Genomic DNA, 21,570 nt, shown 5'->3' with positions numbered 1-21,570 from the left:
TTTACTAGATATGTTTTTACTAGATATGCTTTTTACTAGATATGTTTTTACTAGATATGTTTTCCATATATACATTAAAGTCTATTGGCTTAAAGTTATCCATAATCGCAACTTATCTTTTCAAAGTCTTCAGATCTATAGTGCAAGCCTTTTTTAATGCTGTATATTTATTTTTCTACTGCTTTTTTCCCTAATAACCCTTGCTAAAGGTTTGTGAATTTTATTATGCTTTGTAAAGAACCAGGTTTTAGCTTGGTTGATTCTATTGTGTGGGTATATGTGTGGGGTTTTGTGTGTTTGTATTTTAGTCACTTCTATTATGTCTTCCCTGTTTGAGTTTATCTTGTTCTATTTCTAATTTGTTGACCAATGCTTAGTTTATAGGTTTTTGCTTAGTTTATAGATTTTTGCTTGACGTTCCTTTTCTAATGCTCATATTTAAGATTATAAATTTTCCTTTAAGAATGGATTCAGCTGTATCCTATAGTTTTTGAAATGTATACATGATAATTTTTCTTATAATTTTATCTTTGATCTATGGGTTATTTAGAAGTGTGTGTCTCAATTTCTAAAAGGTGAATTTTCTAGTTTAGTCTTTTGTTTCCCATCGTTAATTATGTTATTGTCAGAGATGGTGATCTGTATTATTCCACTTCATTGAAATTTATTTGCTTTACCATACAAGTATAGGGTTAATTTTTTGAAAATTGTTTCACATTTACTTGAAAGGAAATATATTTCTGGAATTGTTAGATCCTGTGTTCTAATATGTCCATTGAGTATATTTTTTTCATAATCTGTTAAAATCTTCAACATCTTAATTTTTATATTTTTTCTATTTGCTGAGAGATATTTGTCTTTCTCTTTATATTCTGTCGAGTTTTGCTAATTTTTGAGACTATATTTGGGTACATATGATTTAAATATACATACATATATAATTTTTTTTTCCCCCACACCGCACAGCTTGTGGGCTCTTAAGTTCCCCGACCAGGGATCAAACCATGCTCTCGGCAGTGAAAGCATGGATTCCTAACCACTGGACCTCCAGGGAATTCCCAAAATATATATATATCTTCGTAATTTGAACTTTTATCGATGTGTTTCTTTTATGTATGTGCTCAACCTTATGATTCATATAAACTGTTCTGTGTGTATGTATTACATGTATATTTACATGTATTTTTACTTTCAACCAATCTGTATCTTTATACTTTAGATATAATTTTGTAAACAGCATGGAATTGGATTTAGCAATTTAATAACTTTTAACTGGATCATTTAGTCAGTTTGCATATATTATGTATCCTGATATGGATTCTGTACTTACGGTTGAGTGTCTGATATGTATGTATATGTGTGTGTATGTATGTGTTTGTATCATCCTATTTTATACTTCCTATTTGTCCTACTTTTATGTTCTCTCACCCCCATTTTCTTGCCTTTTGTTGGATTACTGTGATATTTTTTCTTTACTCATTTAGGAGTTTTTGTTTGTGTTCTTTCAGTGGCTATCATACTAATCTAAACATGTATATGTAAGTTACAAGTGTCTACAGTTGGTTATCCTTCTGGGTGATACGAGAGCTTTAGAATGCTTTAATTGCCATAACTCTTGAGTTACGCTGTTATTTTTACATTTATTTTCAACTTTTTATTGAGATAATTGTAGAGTTACATGCGATTGTAAGAAATGGAGATCCCATATACCTTTCACTCAGTTTCACTCAGTTTCTCCCAATGTTAACATCTTTCAAAACTATAATATTAACACAATATCACAACCAGGAAATTGATGTCAATGCAATCTACTGATCTTACTCAGATGTTACCAGCTTTACATGTACTCATCTGTGTGTATTTAGTCATATGTGTTTATCACATAAATGAACACTATAATTGTCCACACACAGAACGACTCCATCAGAAGGACCCCTTGTGCTGCTCTTACAGCCACAGACACTGCTCTCTCCCCCTCACCCCTGGCAACCTCTAGTCTGTCCTTCATCTCTATAATCTTGTCACTTCAAGAACATTACCTGAATGAAACCATACATAATCTGATCTTTTGAGACTGACTTTTTCATTCAGTCTAATTCTCTTGAGATTCATTCAAGTTTTGATATACTTTAATTTTACCATTTTTCATTTTATATTTCATGGGAAATTACATTGTTTTACATATTTAATATTTAGTTTTAACCACAGTTTCACCATTTTTTTGTTTTTATTCATTCCTTCTTATATCTCAGATCTTCCACTTGGGATTACTTTCTTCCTGCCTGAAATACACCCTTTAATGTTTTGTTTAGTAATGGTCTCCCAAGGCAAACTCCCTAAATTTTTGTGTACTGTAAACTGTCCTTGTTTCATTCTCAAACTTTTAGAGAAAATAATTTTAAGGTACCTATGGGTAAGTACATACAGGTATAAGAAACCTACAGGTGAGATTATACATGTATGACTTGATGGATTTTTTACATAATTAACATATAAGACTTGGAATATTACCAGCACCCCCAGAAGCCTCTCTTAGACACCCTTCCAGTTGCTACTCTCACCTCCTCCCCAAAGAGATCTCCCATCCTGACTTTCTACACCATAGCTTAGTTTTGTCCATTCTTCACTTTGTAAATAGAATCTTACTTTTCTTGTGTCTGGCTTCTTTTCCTCAGTGTTGGCCTTGTGAGATGCATCCATGGTGATGCTCATGAATAGTAAGTTCACGTTCATTGTTGTACGTGTTTCATTTTACTAGTATTCCACAAGGTCTTCATCTCTTCTGCTGGTGGTGGACATCTGGGTTGTTTTCATTTGGGTCTATTATAGGAATGTTGCTGGAACCTTTCTGTACACATCTTCCGGTGCACACGTGTACACTTCTGCTGGATATGTAGCAAGAGTGGGAGGGTGGTTTTATAGAGTATTTGTGTGCTCAGTTTTAGGAGATAACTGCCAAAAATCCTCCACACTGGTTCTGTCAATTTATACTCCCACTGCTTGTGTATGATGTCCCAGATTTTTCCCCGTCCTTCCCAATACTTACTATTGTGTCAGCTTTAAAATTTTTTAAATTTTGATTTACTCGTTCCGGTGGGTGTGTAGTGTCTCACTGTGTTTGTAATTTGATTTTCCTTGATGTCTAAATAGGTCGATCATCGTTTCATGTGTTTTAGTATTGGCCACTCGGATATTCTCTGTCGGGAAGAGCCTGCTCGAGTCTCTTGCCTAACTTTCTGTTGAGTTGCTTGTCATTTTTATTATTGATTTTTTTATTATATTGATTTGTAGGCATTCTTAAATATATTCTAGAACAAAGTACTCTGCTTATATTTTCTCCCACTTAGTGGCTTGCTTTTCTGTTCTCTTCATGGTTTCTTTTGATGAATAGAAATAATTTTAATCTATCAATCTTTTCCTTTATGGATAATGTTTTTGATGTTCTTTATAGAATTTTTTGTCTAATCACAGGTCTTGATATCCTATGTTTTAGAAGCCTTTTCACATATCTATAATCTATGTGGAATTTTATGTATGGTATAGATTTTTTTTAAAAAATATGGCTGTCTGTTGACTTAGTGCTATTTATTAGAATGATCATCTTTTTTCCATTCTTCAGTGTACATTTTATTATAAATCAAGCACTATATATAGATAGAGATCATAGAAATGTCCATATCTAAGCTCTTTCACTGGTTAATTTGTATTTTCTTCAGGGAATAAGAAACATAATAAAACAGTCTCTGCTCTTCAAGTGCTTACAATCTGACGTAGGAATCAGTTAAGTAGATTGCTAATTTCAATGCGATGGGGGTATAGAAGGAAAACATGTTAAAATTGTGCTTGCATTTAAGTTTAGAATTAAACTGTTAAGACTCACTTTAGTAAAGAAATTATAATTCAGTAGTAAGATGATTCTCATAACTGAAAGATATTTTGCATTTCATTTCGTAGATTTTCTTTATAGATCACCATACACAGATACATCCCTAAACAGACATTGTTTAGTTTTTGCCTGTTTGGCTTTAATGTAAAACAGCATCAAGCCACGTATATTCTGTAGTGTTGTGGTTATGGTTCAACAAGCTTTTAAGACCAATTACATTTTAGTGATGGAATTTCAGGCAATGGGAAAAATTTTGTGCCAACTGCTTCCATTAAATCAGTAGTTCCTAAAATCTGGTACACAACGTGACTTTAGGCATTAACATTTTAAAATGTTGATCATTTTACATTTATTTTTTATAGCTACTTTCTGGAGCTGATTTTTAAAAAAATGATGCCAGCTTTTTCATTTACTTATGGCATAAAATTTCAAGTTAATTTAAGAACACTTAAGTCAAGAATTTTGCAGGTGGTAGATGCTGTGTGCGTCTATGTAGCATGACAGAAGTTTGAGGTGGTGTGGGAATGACATCCTTAGGTAACCCTGCCTCATATATCCAAGTAGGGCCTTTCTCTGGCCCCGGGAATGGGCAAGGAGGATTTATCATTGCTTCCTTTTGGCCGGGGCTGCTCTCTGGCCAAGGCAAAGTTACTCGCTAGGAAAGTTACCGCTGGCTGTGACAGCAACAGTACACTAGGCAGTATTGTGATAAAGGTGAAAGGTAGCTTAGGTTTGCCATTCTTCTGCCATGAACGCCTATTAAGGATGCTCTTAATTGAATGTCAACAAGTTTATTTCTTTGATTACAAGATTAAATACCACCTGTGTCTGGTCTTCTTCCCTGACAGATGGGGAGGTAAAGGGTGATATTGGGGTACTTGTTAGCCTTTTGGATTGAGGAGTGTATGTGCACTGAGCGGGGGAGCCTCAGTTTCAGAAAGAGTGATGCTTGGAGGGCAGTTGTCAGAGGACACAACAGAAGCCAAAGGTAAGGCACAGAGCCAGAGCAGGAGGTGGGGGTGGTGGAGGAGAGTGACCTTGGAGAATATTCTCCATCCAAAGTGAAAACGTAAGGCCGCAATGCATTTCAGTGGTAAACTAGAGCAGATTTTATCACGTGCTTAAGAGGCATGGTCATCTGCCTGTAGGAAAGAAGCGAGAATCAACAAGGCCTGTGACTATGGATGTGGGAGAGGAGAAGTACAGTTAGTTTGGGAGGGATAATAAGAGTTCAAGTGTGGGATGGTGGAAGCATGATGATCTATCCGTGATAGCAAAGAGCTAACTGGAGGGGAGTTGATGTGGACGGAAAGATAAGTCCAATTTTTAACATAGGAAGTTTGAGGTTATTGGGGGCCAGCGCAAGAGGCTAAAACGGTCAACAGCACAAAGCTAAGCGAACGTGCCGGGGCAGGCTCTTAGCCGGCTGGAGACCGTAAGGCAGAGCTGTGGGGTTGACATAGGAGGGAGACAGATGGACAGACTGCACGTAGCTCGGGAGAGAAGCAAAGGCCACAGCCGGTGGAGCTGTCTAGTACGATGCCGTCTTGCACATAACGTCTCATAAATATTTGGTGTAGTATTTGTTAAATACCTGTGTAGATGTTGGATGTTAGAAATTTAAGAGATGTGGTGAGAATTCGACTTTGGAGGTGGAGCTTGTGGCAAGCGTAACCTTGGAATGTGGTCCTTACATGTGGATTAAAGACCCTTCAAGTTCTTGTAGCAGTCAGCTTAACTGAAAGAGAGCCTGGAGCTTGACTCCCACTCAGAACCTCGTATGGCTCTTATTTAACACATACTTTTTATTTGTTTAATTAATTATTTTTTTAACATCCTTATTGGAGTATAATTGCTTTACAATGGTGTGTTAGTTTCTGCTGTATAACAAAGTGAATCAGCTATACGTATACATATATCCCCATATCCCCTCCCTCTTGCCTCTCCCTCCCACCCCTCTAGGTGGTCACAGAGCACCGAGCTGATCCCCTTGTGCTATGCAGCTGCTTCCCACTAGCTAGCTATTTTACATTTGGTAGTGTATATATGTCAATGCTACTCTCTCACTTCATCCCAGCTTACCCTTCCCCCTCCCCGTGTCCTCAAGTCCATTCTCTGTGTCTTTATTCCTGTCCTGCCCCTAGGCTCATCAGAACCTTTTTTTTTTTTTAGATTCCATATATATGTGTTAGCATACGGTATTTGTTTTTTTCTTTCTGACTTACTTCACTCTGTAGGACAGACTCTAGGTCCATCCACCTCACTACAAATAACTATTTCGTTTCTTTTTATGGCTGAGTAATATTCCATTGTATATCTAACACATACTTTTAAATCGGCATGACTTTCTAGTGCCCTTTTCCACAGTACATTAGAAGTCAGCAGTAGCTGTTTACAGGCCTGAGGTGACAGCTGGCAACCTGGTTTGGAGAGAGGAGACAGGAAACAAAATCAGGTTGCGCTTGATGACTATACATTTCTAAGGATGCTGGACTCTTCCAGAGGTGAGGCAGGTTACCTGGTAAACAGACTCAGCAGGATGGGATGAACAGTGGGCCAGGTCTGGCATGCAAGTCATCCAGGTAACCCAGCCGGACGGGCCAGCAGAATCTGACAGCGCTGGGGAAGGCCTGGGAGGAACCTGGTCCTGAGGGAATCTAGCCTAGGCAGTAGGTGGCAATGTCGGCAAGCAGATGAAGGCCTCAGGGTTGCTCGGCTATTCATAGGGATTGAGTTGTGGGCAGAATTCCAGTCCCGGATGAATTAAGGCTGATCCCAGAAACCAGTGGAATGGACAAAACAGACTGGGGGAGGGGAAGGGCCACACGGAGGGCGGCTGCTATTTATTTAGCATTGTGCGTGCTGAGCATTGCGTGTGCTGAGCTCTGTGCAGAGCACCTCGAGGATTATCATGCAGTAACTCGGCTCCCCCCAGCCAACAAGGAAATTTCAAAGGTAGTTGAAATGGGGCAGAGCCAGGATTCCATTCCAGTTTGACTGTCTTCATCACTCTTGCTCTTCAGGACGCCCCTGGTGGTCCAGTGGTTAAGACTCCATGCTTCCACTGCAGGGGTCAGGGGTTCGATCCCTGGTTGGGGAACTAAGATGCCACACGCAGCATGGAGCTGCCAAAAATTAAAAAAAACAAAAAACAAAAAAAAACACACTAAAAAACTCTAGTTCTTCATCACCAGGCGATAACTGTCTCTTGTTGGAACTGTCCATTGTTGCAGCTTGGGTACAGTTGGTGCCAGCCCTGCAGGCATGTTGCCACGGACCTTGCTGAGCTGTGGGTCCCAGTATAATGCTGTTTTCCCCTCCAGGTCTGCTCAGTGCTGGAGCCCAGCTGGGTTGAGCCCACCCCCTCCTGGCATCCGTGGTGGTCTCTACCTGGGGGTGTGGGCAGAGCTGTTTTTTTTTTTTTTTTAAAGACTGGGGGGCTTTTTTTTTTTATATTTTTTATTTATTTTTTGGCTGTGTTGGGTCTTCGTTTCTGTGTGAGAGCTTTCTCTAGTTGCGGCAAGCGGGGGCCCCTCTTCATGGCGGTGCGCGGGCCTCTCACTATCGCGGCCTCTCTTGTTGCGGAGCACAGGCTCCAGACGCGCAGGCTCAGTAGTTGTGGCTCGCGGGCCTAGTTGCTCCGTGACATGTGGGATCTTCCCAGACCAGGGTTCAAACCCATGTCCCCTGCATTGGCAGGCAGATTCTCAGCCACTGCGCCACCAGGGAAGCCCCAGAGCTGCTTTTGTCTCTGCTTCTTTCACCAAAGACCTCCTCCTCCCCTGATAGAGAGACACTGCCAAGGGACATATCCCCCTCCACCCAGCCCACCTGCTGCGCCATTCATTCCTTCCCTGAAAGTCATCCAGTTTACTCTGTGATGATCTTCTGTATAATCTTCCTTCACTGCATTGGTCGTTGTTTGTAATGGGGAGATTATCTGACCCTTCTTTCTTTGCCCCATGGAACTGTAAGTGTCCTGAAGGCAGAGCCCGTCTGTTTGCTCACCTTCATGTCACCAGAGCCGCGCACACTGCCTGGCACCGAGAAAGCATTTAGCACTATTTGGTGAATGAACGCACGAGTGACTGCCTCAAATTAACTTTGATCATCCTTTAGTTGCCAGGTAGTATATTATCATAGCCCTGTCTCCCTAACTGTGTTCAACATGGTAAGACACTGAAGGCTTGCTAGTAACTTAAATTCTGTTCAGAGGTATATCAAGCTTTTGTGGGTTCTGATGTAATTTGGGGAGCCTTCTTTAAGAAAAAGAATGCAAATTATAAATACGAAATTGGTTCTAAAGCTATATGTTTAGAATGACAAAAAGCACAACTAATTAAAAATATAAACAGCTGACAAATAATATCACAAATGTAAAAATCCAGAAAATAACATTTAACTAATTTCCCAATACATTTGTGTTATATTTTATCCTATATATTTTGGCTGCATGTTACTGTATCATCTTTTGTACAAAAATGGTTTTATAGTTATATGACTAGAATAGAAAGATAATTTAGTCTTTATTAATATAAACTGTGTAGTCTAAACTATTTAGTCTAAAATTATTAAACTTCTTGCATAATGTTCTTGCTGTATTGTATAATAACTTATTTTTTAAAAGCTAATGAGGGCCACCAGCAGGAGAAAGGTTTGCATTCCTTCTTTACCTTCTCTGAATGCATCATTCTGAATTCAGGGAGTAGTTAGCACAATTGTTTTCAAACTACAGGAAAAGCATGGTCTCTCTTCCCGGAGCATCAGTTTTACTTGTATACTAACAAGTATACACACTTGTTAGTATACACACTGAAACATTTTTATATTAAGAGTTAAAAATATCCTAGACTTGAATGAAAACTACATTAAATTTTAAAGCTCAAACACCAGGCTTCATGAGACTATAATTCTGAGCTAATATCTCAACACTTTTGATTCTATGATAGTCATCTTGGTTTCTGTTATAGTGCTTCCACTTATTTGTGGATCTTTGGTTGTTTAATTTAGTATTCTTATTCTTTACCTCATCACTTAACTGGAATTTAAAACATACTTTTTCTTGAAGTACACAGCGTGCACAGAAAAATGCACGTATCAGCATGTGGCTTGCTGAATTTCCATAATGTATACACACCTGTACATCCTGTACACACCAGAACTCAGGTCAGGAGACAGAACATTGCCACTACCCCAGAAGATCTCCTCACATTCCCCTCCAGATACTGTCTCCACTCCTGGCAAGGTAAATACCCCTGAGTTCTAATAGCAGAGCTTAGTTTTGCGTGGTCTTGAACATTATGTAAGTGGAACCATCCAATTTGTACTGTTGTATCTGCCTTGTTTCCCCCAACATTCTGTTTGTAAGATTCATTTATATTTTTGTGCACAGTTGCAGATTCTTCATTCTCATTGCTATTCCCTTGTGTGATACCACAATTCATTTATTCTGTTGATGGGCATGTGGGTATTCCTAGATTTTGGCTATTAGGCATAGTACTACTATGAACGTTGCACTCCATGTCTCTTTGTGAACATATGTATGCATTTCTGTTGAGCATATAACTAAGAATGGAATTGTTGGATTAAAGGGTATTCATGTGACCAACTTCGGTTAGATATTGCCAAATATTTGTTCAAAGTTTTTCAAAGTTGCGATTTATACTCGGCAACAGTATTCGAGAGTTCTGATTGTTCCCACTCTTCACTAACACTTGGTGTTTTTTGTCTTCTTAATTTGAGACTTTCTAGAACCTGTGTAGTGTTATCTCATTATGGTTTTAATTTGCATCGCAACTTAAAAAAACTGACAGTTTAGAAAAGATTCTGCTTCACAACTTGTTTTTGATAATGTGTAGATTTTCAGAATTGTCAGGTATGGAAAGACCTCTACCAATCTTCTTTCATGTATAAGCTATAACAATTCAGGGTATTTCCCGTACATAGGTGTCTGGATGAATAATCTGATACACCCACACGGTGGAGTACCATGAAACTTTAAAAAAAAAAAAGAGAGCATGATCTCCATGGACTGATATGGAGTGACTTCTATAATAAGTGGAAAAAGCAAGCTGTAAGATTATAAATAGTATGTTACCTTTTGTATATATGTATATATTCAGAATATTTACAGTAAATATTTCTGTATATTTACAGAAATAATTAAAAGAATCAGACACTAAAGAAATCAAACATTCACGACATGAAGTGAGTGGGAAGAGTGGGGAAGGGACAGCTAAGTGAGATTCAAAACTTCCTATAAAGGTAACTACTAGCTGTTAAACTGTGTTAATGTTTTACATATTAAAGCATAAAATAAAATTTACAAGGATGGGTAAAACTAAAATTTAATACAAATAGAAACAAGTGGACCTGTTTATCAAATTAACAAACTACACAGAAAAAGAATTCATTTAATCTTTGAACACACTTTTCAGTCTACAACTCAAGTGGTATATACTCTAAAGAGAAAGACTAGAGGAATATCCGACTTGCTTAGTGAGTTTGTTGATATCGATTTTGATACTCTTTTGGATAGATTCTGAGACTGAGCAATTGAGAGAATAAATTGATGCCGTTAGAGTTCTCCCCATGGAAGAAGGGATATATAAAGGTGGAAGGAGCAGAATAATCTCATGTGGATCCAGTTATCATTATGAACATATTTTAAAAAATCCTGTCTACTGAAAAGTCCTGGAAACAATGACTTCAAGTAGGAATGAGCACATTTAGTGTAAGACCTTGGTTTTTCTAAGTGCTTCCCACTAAAAGGAAGTAGGAGAAATGGCTTATGGAATCAAATAATACCGGTATTGGAGCATGAAAAGAACAAGTTAAGCCTAGGACATCCAAATGTGCCCATAAATGGAAGAAGGTGCTTAATCTATACAGACAGGCGAAAATGATACAAGAACCAGCTTGCAGGGACTCTCATTAGCCAGATTTGGGACAATTTGAACATCAAAAAGGATAGTGGTAATACATTTCCAATGGAGAAATCTGGCAAACACCACTGTAACCAAGTAATCAGACTTAACATCACTAACAACAGACACTCCAGCATTACCTGCCACCTGACATGCGTGTAATTAATGCACAGGAAATGGGAAGCATTTAGTTTCACCTATGCATTCCTTTCGCTAAAAATGTTCAATGTGAATATAATTATGAATATGTAATCAGACAAGTTCATATTGTGGCACATTTTCCAAAACAACTGACTTAGACTCTTAAATGTGAATGTAATGTAAGACAAAAAAGGAGATCTGTTCAAGAAAAAGGGAGACTAAAGAAGTAGCTAAATGCAATTCTTGATAATTGATTGACTCCTCAATGGTTTGAGGGGGAAAACCTAGTTAAAAATGACACAAATGAAAAAAAAAAAAAAAACACAAATGGGACTGTTTGGGGAAATTAGAATACGAACTATATATATTAGATAACATTAATTCAAAGTTTAACTTTTTGTATAGGAGAATACTCCTCTTCTTAGGATATATATTCTGAAGCATTTAGAGGAGAAGTGTTATGATTTTGTAACTTTTAAATGGTTCAACAAAAACCCAAAGAGAATATATACATATCTCAAAATATTGCCATATCTGGTTTATTTTAACAATTCATCAAACTGTTCTTTCTGTAAGTTTGAAATTTTGTGAAGTGAAAAGTTGGGGAAAAATTATTGCAGGGCATTTCAAGTGTTAGTGCAGTGACTGACCCTCATATCTCTTTAAATTAATACTCATTTACCAGTTTGTCATTGATGGTTCCATAACAGGAAATCTGTTCATGTAAGTCACAGTATTAATAAATCAAAAGAATGGTGATAAAGCATTTCATGAAAGTAAACATCCTCTTCATAGTTAAACACCTTTAAAAGTAGGAATATATAGATGATTCCTTTACATGATAAAATTATATTTCATTCTTAAATGCCAGCATCCTGCTTAAGGAAGCAGCACCTAGAAGCATTCTCATTAAAGACAGGGTCAATAAAAGAATTTCCACTGTCACTATTCATTCTTATAATTGGATGGTAGTAGCTAATACAGTTAGACAAAAGAGAATAAAATTTGGAAAGGAGAGAGACATTTTTCATTGTTTGGAGATATGAATATTTAGCTAGAAAACCTGAGAGAATTAACAAACCATTACATATAATTAAGATGTCCAGATTAAAAAGAAAAATAACAGAATTCTGCTTTCAGCATTATGGAAAACAAAGTATTTGGAAAAACCTTGCCTCCCCTTATAAAATAACTAGATCCTGGCTATGATTGATGCATTCTGGACTTACAGGAATTGAGGGAAATTTCCAAAGACCTGCTCCCCTTCTGAAAAGGGAGTACCAAACCATGGGGGTGAAAAGTGGAAGCAATGAGCTTTAAGCTCTAAGACAACAGTGTTTAAAGTTAATGTCACAAACAAGTTGTGTTGCTTCCAAAAGAAAGCAAAGGGGCTGAATATCAGAAAATCTATAAATGACATTTACTACATTAACAAATGAAAAAACATCATTTGATCATTTTAATAAAAGCAGAAAAATCATTTGAAAGTCAACCCTCAAATATGGTTTAAAACGCTAAGCAAATTAGGAAGTAGGAGTAGGAAGTTTCTTAATCTGATAAATGGTTTATGTACAAATTTTTTTTATGTTAAAAGCATTCCCTTTAAAATCAGGATCAAGACAAATATAATGTTTGAGGATTGCTGGACAAGAAGAGCAAAGGCTAAAGACTAGAAAGGATGAAACCACCAAATGGTACTTTTATTTTTTGCAGATATTATGATTATCTACCAAAATGGTAGTTTATGTCATATACTATAGAAACCAAACACAATTCATCTCAGAGTCTCACACGGTAGCTACCAGAAGATCAACGTGCAAACATCAACTGGTACGTTTCTATGATACAAGTAAAAAATTGTTAGGAAGCACAGTTTAAAATATTATACAGAATTAAAAGGAACCTTAGGAGTACACGTTTTGTTAGATGTAAATCTGGTATGCAGAAATCTATACAACTCCACTGAAAAACAGCACAAAAGACTCACGAATAAATTTCACAGGTAGGTAGACTGAGAACTGTAAAGTTATTAATTTCCAATCAAAATTGTGCTGGGACAACTATCAATATGTGGGGGAACCTATGAAACTGGATTGATAGCTCACTTTATATATAAAAATCAATACCAAATGCATTAAGAATTAAATATGAAAGGTAAAATTTTAAATGCTTGGAAGGATATATAGGAAAATATATTTCTAATCTTTTTTTTTGGCAATGTTGCTGTTTTCTTTTAATTTATTTATTATTATTATTATTTTTTGGCTGTGTTGGGTCTTCGTTTCTGTGCGAGGGCTTTCTCTAGTTGTGGCGAGCGGGGGCCACTCTTCATCGCGGTGCGCGGGCCTCTCGCTGTCGCGGCCTCTCTTGTTGCGGAGCACAGGCTCCAGACGCGCAGGCTCAGTAGTTGTGGCTCACGGGCCCAGTTGCTCCGCAGCATGTGGGATCTTCCCAGACCAGGGTTCAAACCCGTGTCACCTGCATTGGCAGGCAGATTCTCAACCACTGCGCCACCAGGGAAGCCCTATTTCTAATCTTGAGATGGGCAATAACCTCTTTCATAAAGAAACCATAGAGCAAGGAAGCAACTCAGTCTTGCAGAAATTTCACATTTGCAACCTATCTGATGAAGGATTAGATTCCAGAATATATAAAGAATTTCTACAAATCAATTAAATATAAACAACCCAATGGAAAAATAAGCAATATGTAGAAAATGGACACTTTGCAGAAGAGAGAACATGTTTGGCAAATAAAGTCACATGAAGGCACTTAATCTCTTTGGTAAATGGAAATAAAGATTAAGATCACAATGAGATATCATTTTACATCTGAAGGATTGGCAATAATTAAGTCTGAATGGTGTGTTGGATAGATTAGGGGTCAATAATTTTTATACTTCTAGTGAGTGTAAGTTGTTATAAGCACTTTGGGAAACAATTTGGCATTATAAGGTTAAGTACTGTATACTTACAGACAATCAGACTTCACTCTTAGGTCTAGACTCAGAAACTCTTGTGTGTAGACATCAGCAGGCCAAAAATGTTCATAGCTGGACTGTATGCAGTAGCAAAACTTGGAAACAATCCCATGTCCATTGTCAGGAGAATGGCTGAATAAATCATGGCATACGCACATAATGGAATATAATACAATAATGTAAAAATGTGAACCACAGGTACTCACAGCTTGATAAATCTTAGTAACAACATTTAATGAAACAGCCAATTTCAGAAGATAATGCAGTTTAATATCACTTTCATAAAGTTAATGTACCAGCAAAACTAAACAGTAAGTAGAGATTCACAATACAGTGTTAAACTACTTTTACAAATCATAGGAATAATGAACAGAAATTGATAGTGTCTTTGGAGGGTTAAGGGCCAGCACATAAGTAGAACAACTGGAATTGGTACTGTTCTAGGTCTTCAGAACAGTACTGGTGGTTGCTTTCCAGTATCTGCTTGATTGTTTTATTATATATATTCCACATACTCTTATGATATCAAATATCAAGATGAAAAAATTACTAAGAAATAATTAGCTTTCATATATACAAACAATAACCAATTAGAAGATATAGGAAGGGCACTTCCTACATGAAATGATACGAATAAATCTCACAGGAAATGTGCGAGATCTATATGAAGACAACTTCAAAAGGCTACTAGAGCCATTAAAAGGAGACTTGAAAATGGAAAGGCGTAATTTGTTCTCAGAAAAATTTATTTAATAAAGATGTCAATTCTCCCTGAATCTGTATATTTAAGATTTTGTAAGAATTCTGAAGTTTGTTTTCAGTTCAGACAAGCTAATTCTAGAATTCATATGGAAAATGTGTATAGGAACATGCAAGGAAATTATGAAACAAGTCTAGATAGAACCAAATATAAAGCTTTAGTAAACCCATCTGGTATGGGTATAAGAATGGATATAAGGTACAGAAAAAGACCCCTAATCTTATTAATATTTGATAAATATAACATTTCAAGTCAATGGGAAATTTGGGATTGTTCGATACATGATGTTGAAGGGACCAGATAGCCATATTTAAAAAGTTTAATCCATACCTCATTTCTAAATTCCAGAAGGATTAAATATTTAAATGTTAAAAAGTAAATTTTAGAAACAGAAGAAAACATGAAATCAAAATAACCTTGGAGTGGGAATGATCTTTCTTGTCATGAGACAAAGTGCCATAGAAGATTGATAAATTTGACTGTATAAAGGTGAAGAAAGTATGAAACAGTAAAAATGTGACAAAGTTGGAAATTTTTAGTTCATTTCATGAAGAACTAATTTCCTTAGTATTTAAAGGATTTCTACAACTAATACGACCAGCTATACAAGAAAAAGGCAAAAGTTTCAAACAAGCGTTTAATACATTTTCTAAAAGGACATGCAAATAGCTTTTAAACATGAAAAAAAGTTTAGTCTTAGTAAGAGAGGTCAATTAAAATGACAAGGAGTACTCAAATAGGAAAATGAACAACGCAATTAAAAATGGGGGAAGATCTGAATGGACATGTCATCAAAGAAAATATACAGATGGCAAATAAGCGTACGAAAAATGCTCAACATCATATGTTATTAGGGGTTGCAAATTAAAACAATGAGATACCACTATATACTATCAGAAGGGTGAAGACCCAAAATGCTAGTGAGGATGTGGAACAACATCAACTCTCATTCATGGCTGTTGGGAATGCAAAATGCTACAGACGCTTTGGAAGACACCTTGGTAGCTTCTTACAAAACTAAACCTACTCTTACCCTATGGTCCATGTTTACCCAAAGGAGTTGAAAACTTATGTCCACACAAGAACCTGTACACAGATGTTTATAGCAGTTTTTATTCATAATTGTCAAACTTGGAAGCAACCAAAATGTCCTTCAGTAGGTGAATAGGTAAACTGTGGTACATCCAGACAATGGAATATCATTCAGCGCTAAAAAGAAGTGAGCTATCAAGCCCTGTAAAGACTTGGAAGAACCTTAAGTGCATATTGTGAAGTGAAAGAAGCCAATCTGAAAAGACAAAATTAAGGAGACAGTAAAAGGATCAGTGGTTGCCAGAAGTTAGTGGGAAGAGAGGGATGAATAGGTAGAGCACAGAGGGTTTTTAGGGCAGTAAAACTACTTTGTATGATACTGTAATGATGGGCACATGTCCTTATACATTTGTCCAAACCCATAGAATGTACAACACCAAGAGCAAACCCTAATATGAACTACGGACTCTGCATGATAGCAATGTGTCAATGAAGGTTCATCAATTGTAACAAATGTACTACTTTGGTAGGGGATGTTGACAGTGGGGGCAGTGAGGGCATATGGAAATTCTCTGTACTGCTCAGTTTTGAAGTGAACCTAAAACTGCTCTTAAAAAAAGCATATTAAAATAATGTCACGGAGATACCATTTAAAAATGATCTGGAAGTTTGACAACATGCTGTATTCCTGAGGGTATGGAAGTAGGCATAGATTTTGCTGGGGTGTGGAGGTGGAGTCATATTAATCCAATTTAACCATGTATGTTCTCTGGCTTAGCAATTGTCCTTCTAGGAATTTATCCTCCGGATACATTCTTACATGAATTAAAATGTATATGTACACATTGTTTATAGTAGGAAAAGATGGAAAACATTCTAAATGCCCTATAAAAGGGAACAGGTTAAATATAGTGCATTCATATAATGGCATACTTTGTAGGTATCAAAAGAAAAAGGAGGATAATTCAGTCTTTGGTTGATCGGGTTTTATTTTTTAGTGCTTTAGAAGAGTTTCATCTTTGCAACTCATTATTCATAATTCTACATACATTTTTAGGATTTTGCTGTCAAATTTGCTGAAACTTCTATCAGGTTTTCTTCCTATATGACCATTTCACATTTTCTTGGGTCGGGGTCATCATAAATACTCATTAAATAGAGGACACGTTGTTAAACAGTTGGTCACCAATGTCTTCATAATAGTGGCAGTTATGAGTTTCATTTTATCTTTAATTTGTTATTTTAGGAAACTTCAGCAAAAATTTCAGTATTTTCCCAATGTGTTCCTCTGACTCACTTCCCTCTGTTAACTGGATTATCAAAAAATCCAAGGGTCTATTCATTGTGCTTGAAATTTATCCCTTTCCTTTAATTACTGCTTTCATTGAGATCTGAAAAATCTTCTTTTACAATTTAGTTTTTTTGTTTGTTTGTTTGTTTTTCATACTGCAGGTTCCTATTAGTCATCAATTTTATATACATTAGTGTATACATGTCATCCCCACCCCACCGCGGTTTTTCCCCCTTGGTGTCCATACGTTTGTTCTCTACATCTGTGTCTCAACTTCTGCCCTGCAAACCGGTTCATCTGTACCATTTTTCTAGCTTCCACATACATGCATTAATATATGATATTTGTTTTTCTCTTTCTGACTTACTTCACTCTGTATGACAGTCTCTAGATCCATCCATGTCTCAACAAATGACTCAATTTCGTTCCTTTTTATGGCTGAGTAATATTCCATTGTATATATGTACCACAACTTCTTTATCCATTCGTCTGTCGATGGGCATTTAGGTTGCTTCCATGACCTGGCTATTGTAAATAGTGCTGCAATGAACATCGGGGTGCATGTGTCTTTTTGAATTATGGTTTTCTCTGGGTATATGCCCAGTAGTGGGATTGCTGGATCATATGGTAATTCTATTCTTAGTTTTTTAAGGAACCTCCATACTGTTCTCCATAGTGGCTGTATCAATTTACATTCCCACCAAGAGTGCAAGAGGATTCCCTTTCTCCACACCTTCTCCAGCATTTGTTGTTTGTAGATTTTCTGATGATGCCCATTCTAACTGGTGTGAGGTGATACCTCATTGTAGTTTTGATTTGCATTGCTTTGGGTAGTATAGTCATTTTCACAATATTGATTCTTCCAATCCAAGAACATGGTATATCTCTCCATCTGTTGGTATCATCTTTAATTTCTTTCATCAGTGTCTTATAGTTTTCTGCATACAGGTCTTTTGTCTCCCTAGGTAGATTTATTCCTAGGTATTTTATTCTTTTTGTTGCAATGGTAAATGGGAGTGTTTCCTTAATTTCTCTTTCAGATTTTTCATCATTAGTGCATAGGAATGCAAGAGATTTCTGTGCATTAATTTTGTATCTTGCTACTTTACCAAATTCATTGATTAGCTCTAGCAGTTTTCTGGTGGCATCTTTAGGATTCTCTATGTATAGTATCATGTCATCTGCAAACAGTGACAGTTTTACTTCTTCTTTTCCAGTTTGTATGCCTTTTATTTCTTCTCTGATTGCCGTGGCTAGGACTTGCAAAACTATGTTGAATGATCGTGGTGAGAGTGGACATCCTTGTCTCGTTCCTGATCTTAGAGGAAATGCTTTCAGTTTTGCACCATTGAGAATGATGTTTGCTGTGGGTTTGTCATATATGACCTTTATTATGTTGAGGTAGGTTCCCTCTATGCCCACTTTCTGGAGAGTTTTTATCATAAATGGGTGTTGAATTTTGTCCAAAGGTTTTTCTGCATCTATTGAGATGATCATATGGTTTTTCTTCTTCAATTCCTTAATATGGTGTATCACATTGATTGATTTGCATATATTGAAGAATCCTTGCATCCCTGGGATAAATCCCACTTGATCATGGTGTATGATCCTTTTAATGTGTTGTTGGATTCTGTTTGCTAGTATTTTGTTGAGGATTTTTGCATCTGTATTCATCAGTGATATTGGTTTGTAATTTTCTTTTTTTGTAGTCTCTTTGTCTGGTTTTGGTATCAGGGTGATGGTGGCCTCATAGAATGAGTTTGGGAGTGTTCTTTCCTCTGCAATTTTTTGGAAGAGTTTGAGAAGGATGGGTGTTAGCTCTTCTCTTGATAGAATTCGCCTGTGAAGCCATCTGGTCCTAGACTTTTGTTTGTTGGGAGATTTTAAATCACAGTTTCAGTTTCATTACTTGTGATTGGTCTGTTCATATTTTCCATTTCTTCCTGGTTCAGTCTTGGAAGGTTATACCTTTCTAAGAATTTGTCCATTTCTTCCAGGTTGTCTATTTTATTGCATAGAGTTGCTTGTAGTAGTCTCTTAGGATGCTTTGTATTTCTGCGGTGTCTCTTATAACTTCTCCTTTTTCATTTCTAATTTTATTGATTTGAGTCCTCTCCTTCTTTTTCTTGATGATTCTGGCTAATGGTTTATCAATTTTGTTTATCTTCTCAAAGAACCAGCTTTTAGTTTTATTGATCTTTGCTATTGTTTTCTTTGTTTCTATTTCGTTTATTTCTGCTCTGATCTTTATGATTTCTTTCCTTCTGCTAACTTTGGGTTTTGTTTGTTCTTCTTTCTCTAGTTCCTTTAGGTGTAAGGTTAGATGGTTTCTTGTTTCTTTAAGTAGGCTTGTATAGCTATAAACTTCCCTCTTAGAACTGCTTTTGCTGCATCCCATAGGTTTTGGATCGTCATGTTTTTGTTGTAATTTGTCTCTAGGTATGTTTGATTTCCTCTTTGATTTCTTCAGTGAGCTGTTGGTTATTTAGTATTGTATTGTTTAGCCTCTATGTGTTTGTATTTTTTCCAGAAGGGTTGTGGTTGGAAAAGATACTTGATATGATTTCAATTTTCTTAAATTTACCAAGGCTTGATTTGTGACCCAAGATATGATCTATCCTGGAGAATGTTCCATGAGCGCTTGAGAAGAAAGTGTATTCTGTTGTTTTTGGAAGGAATGTCCTATAAATATCAATTCAGTCCATCTTGTTTAATGTATCATTTAAAGCTTGTGTTTCCTTATTTATTTTCATTTTGGATGATCTGTCCATTGATGAAAGAGGGTGTTAAAGTCCCCTACTGTGATTGTGTTACTGTTGACTTCCCCTTTTATGGTTGTTAGCATTTGTCTTATGTATTGAGGTGCTCCTATGTTGGGTGCATAAATATTTACAGTTGTTATATCTTCTTCTTGGATTGATCCCTTGATCATTATGTGTAGTGTCCTTCTTTGTCTCTTTTAATAGTCTTTATTTTAAAGCCTATTTTATCTGATATGAGTATTGCTCCTCCAGCTTTCTTTTGATTTGATTTGCATAGAATATCTTTTTCCATCCCCTCACTTTCAGTCTGTATGTGTCCCTAGGTCTGAAGTGGGTCTCTTGTAGACAGCATATATATGGATCCTGTTTTTGTATCCATTCAGCCAGCCTGTGTCTTTTGGTTGGAGCATTTAATCTGTTCACGTTTAAGGTAATTATTGGTATGTGTGTTGCTATTACCATTTTCTTTTTTGTTATTGGTTTGTTTTTGTAAGTTCTTTTCTTCTCTTGTGTTTCCCACTTGGAGAAGTTCCTTTAGTATTTGTTGTAGAGCTGATTTGGTGGTGCTGAATTCTCTTAGCTTTTGCTTGTCTGTAAAGCTTTTGATTTCTCCTTGGAATCTGAATGAGATCCTTGCTGGGTAGAGTAATCTTGGTTGTAGGTTCTTCCCTTTCATCACTTTAAATATGTCATGACACTCCCTTCTGGCTTGTAGAGTTTCTGCTGAGAAATCAGCTGTTAACCTTATGGGAGTTCCCTTGTATATTATTTGTTATTTTTCTCTTGTTGCTTTCAGTAATTTTTCTTTGTCTTTAATTTTTGTCCGTTTGATTACTATGTGTCTCAGCGTGTTTCTCCTTGGGTTTATCCTGCCTGGGACTCTCTGCGCTTCCTGGACTTGGGTGGCTATTTCCTTTCCATGTTAGGGAAGTTTTTGACTATAATCTCTTCAAATATTTTATTGGGTTCTATCTCTCTCTCTTCTCCTTCTGGGACCCCTATAATGGGAATGTTGTTGCATTTAACGTTGTCCTAGAGGTCCCTTAGGGTGTCTTCATTTCTTTTCATTCTTTTTTCTTTATTCTGTTCCATAGCAGTGAATTCCACCATTCTGTCTTCCAGGTCTCTTATCTGTTTTTTTTGCCTCAGTTATTCTGCTGTTGGTTCTTGCTAGTGTGTTTTTCATATCAGTTATTGTATTGTTCATCTCTGTTTGTTTGTTCTTTAATTATTTTAGGTGTTTGTTCTTTAATTCTTCTAGGTCTTTGTTAAACATTTCTTGCATCTTCTTGATCTTTGCCTCCATTCTTTTTCCGAGGTCCTGGATCATCTTCACCATCAGTATTCTGAATTCTTTTTCTGGAAGGTTTCCTATCTCCACTTCATTTAGTTGTTTTCCTTGGGTTTTATCTTTTCCTTCATCTGGTACATAGCCCTCTGCCTTTTCATCTTGTCTGTCTTTCTGTGAAAGTGGTTTTTGTTCCACAGGCTGCAGGACTTTAGTTCTTCTTGCTTCTGCTGTCTGCCCTCTGGTGGATGAGGCTATCTAAGAGGCATGTGCAAGTTTCCTGATGTCACGGACTGGTGGTGGGTAGAGCTGGCTGTTGCTCTCGTGGGCAGAGCTCAGTAAAACTTTAATCTGCTTGTCTGTTGATGGGTGGGGTTGGGTTCCCTCCCTGTTGGTTGTTTGGCCTGAGGCGACCCAACACTGGAGCCTACCTGGTCTTTGGTGGGGCTAATGGCAGACTCTGGGAGGGCTCACGCCAAGGAGTACTTCCCAGAATTTCTGCTG

General features: G+C 36.8%; 1 protein-coding gene and 1 long non-coding RNA gene across 6 annotated transcripts in view; both read left to right on the top strand.

Annotated features, from left to right (window-relative positions):
- Positions 1–21,570, top strand: part of FANK1 (fibronectin type III and ankyrin repeat domains 1) — a gene marked incomplete at its 5' end in the record, with an annotated part of 144,991 nt that overhangs the window by 38,332 nt on the left and 85,089 nt on the right. The window lies entirely within an intron of this gene.
- Positions 1–21,570, top strand: part of LOC309642165 — a 33,681-nt gene that overhangs the window by 3,980 nt on the left and 8,131 nt on the right. The window contains exon 2 of the long non-coding RNA XR_014253017.1: positions 40–6,071. This is a non-coding gene — a long non-coding RNA (uncharacterized lncRNA). The remainder of the gene's footprint in view (positions 1–39; positions 6,072–21,570) is intronic.

Source organism: Balaenoptera physalus (genome assembly GCF_965194825.1).
Source record: "Balaenoptera physalus genome assembly, chromosome: 14".
Classification (NCBI taxonomy): Eukaryota; Metazoa; Chordata; class Mammalia; order Artiodactyla; family Balaenopteridae; genus Balaenoptera; species Balaenoptera physalus.
This window is presented reverse-complemented; position numbering and strand designations above follow the sequence as displayed.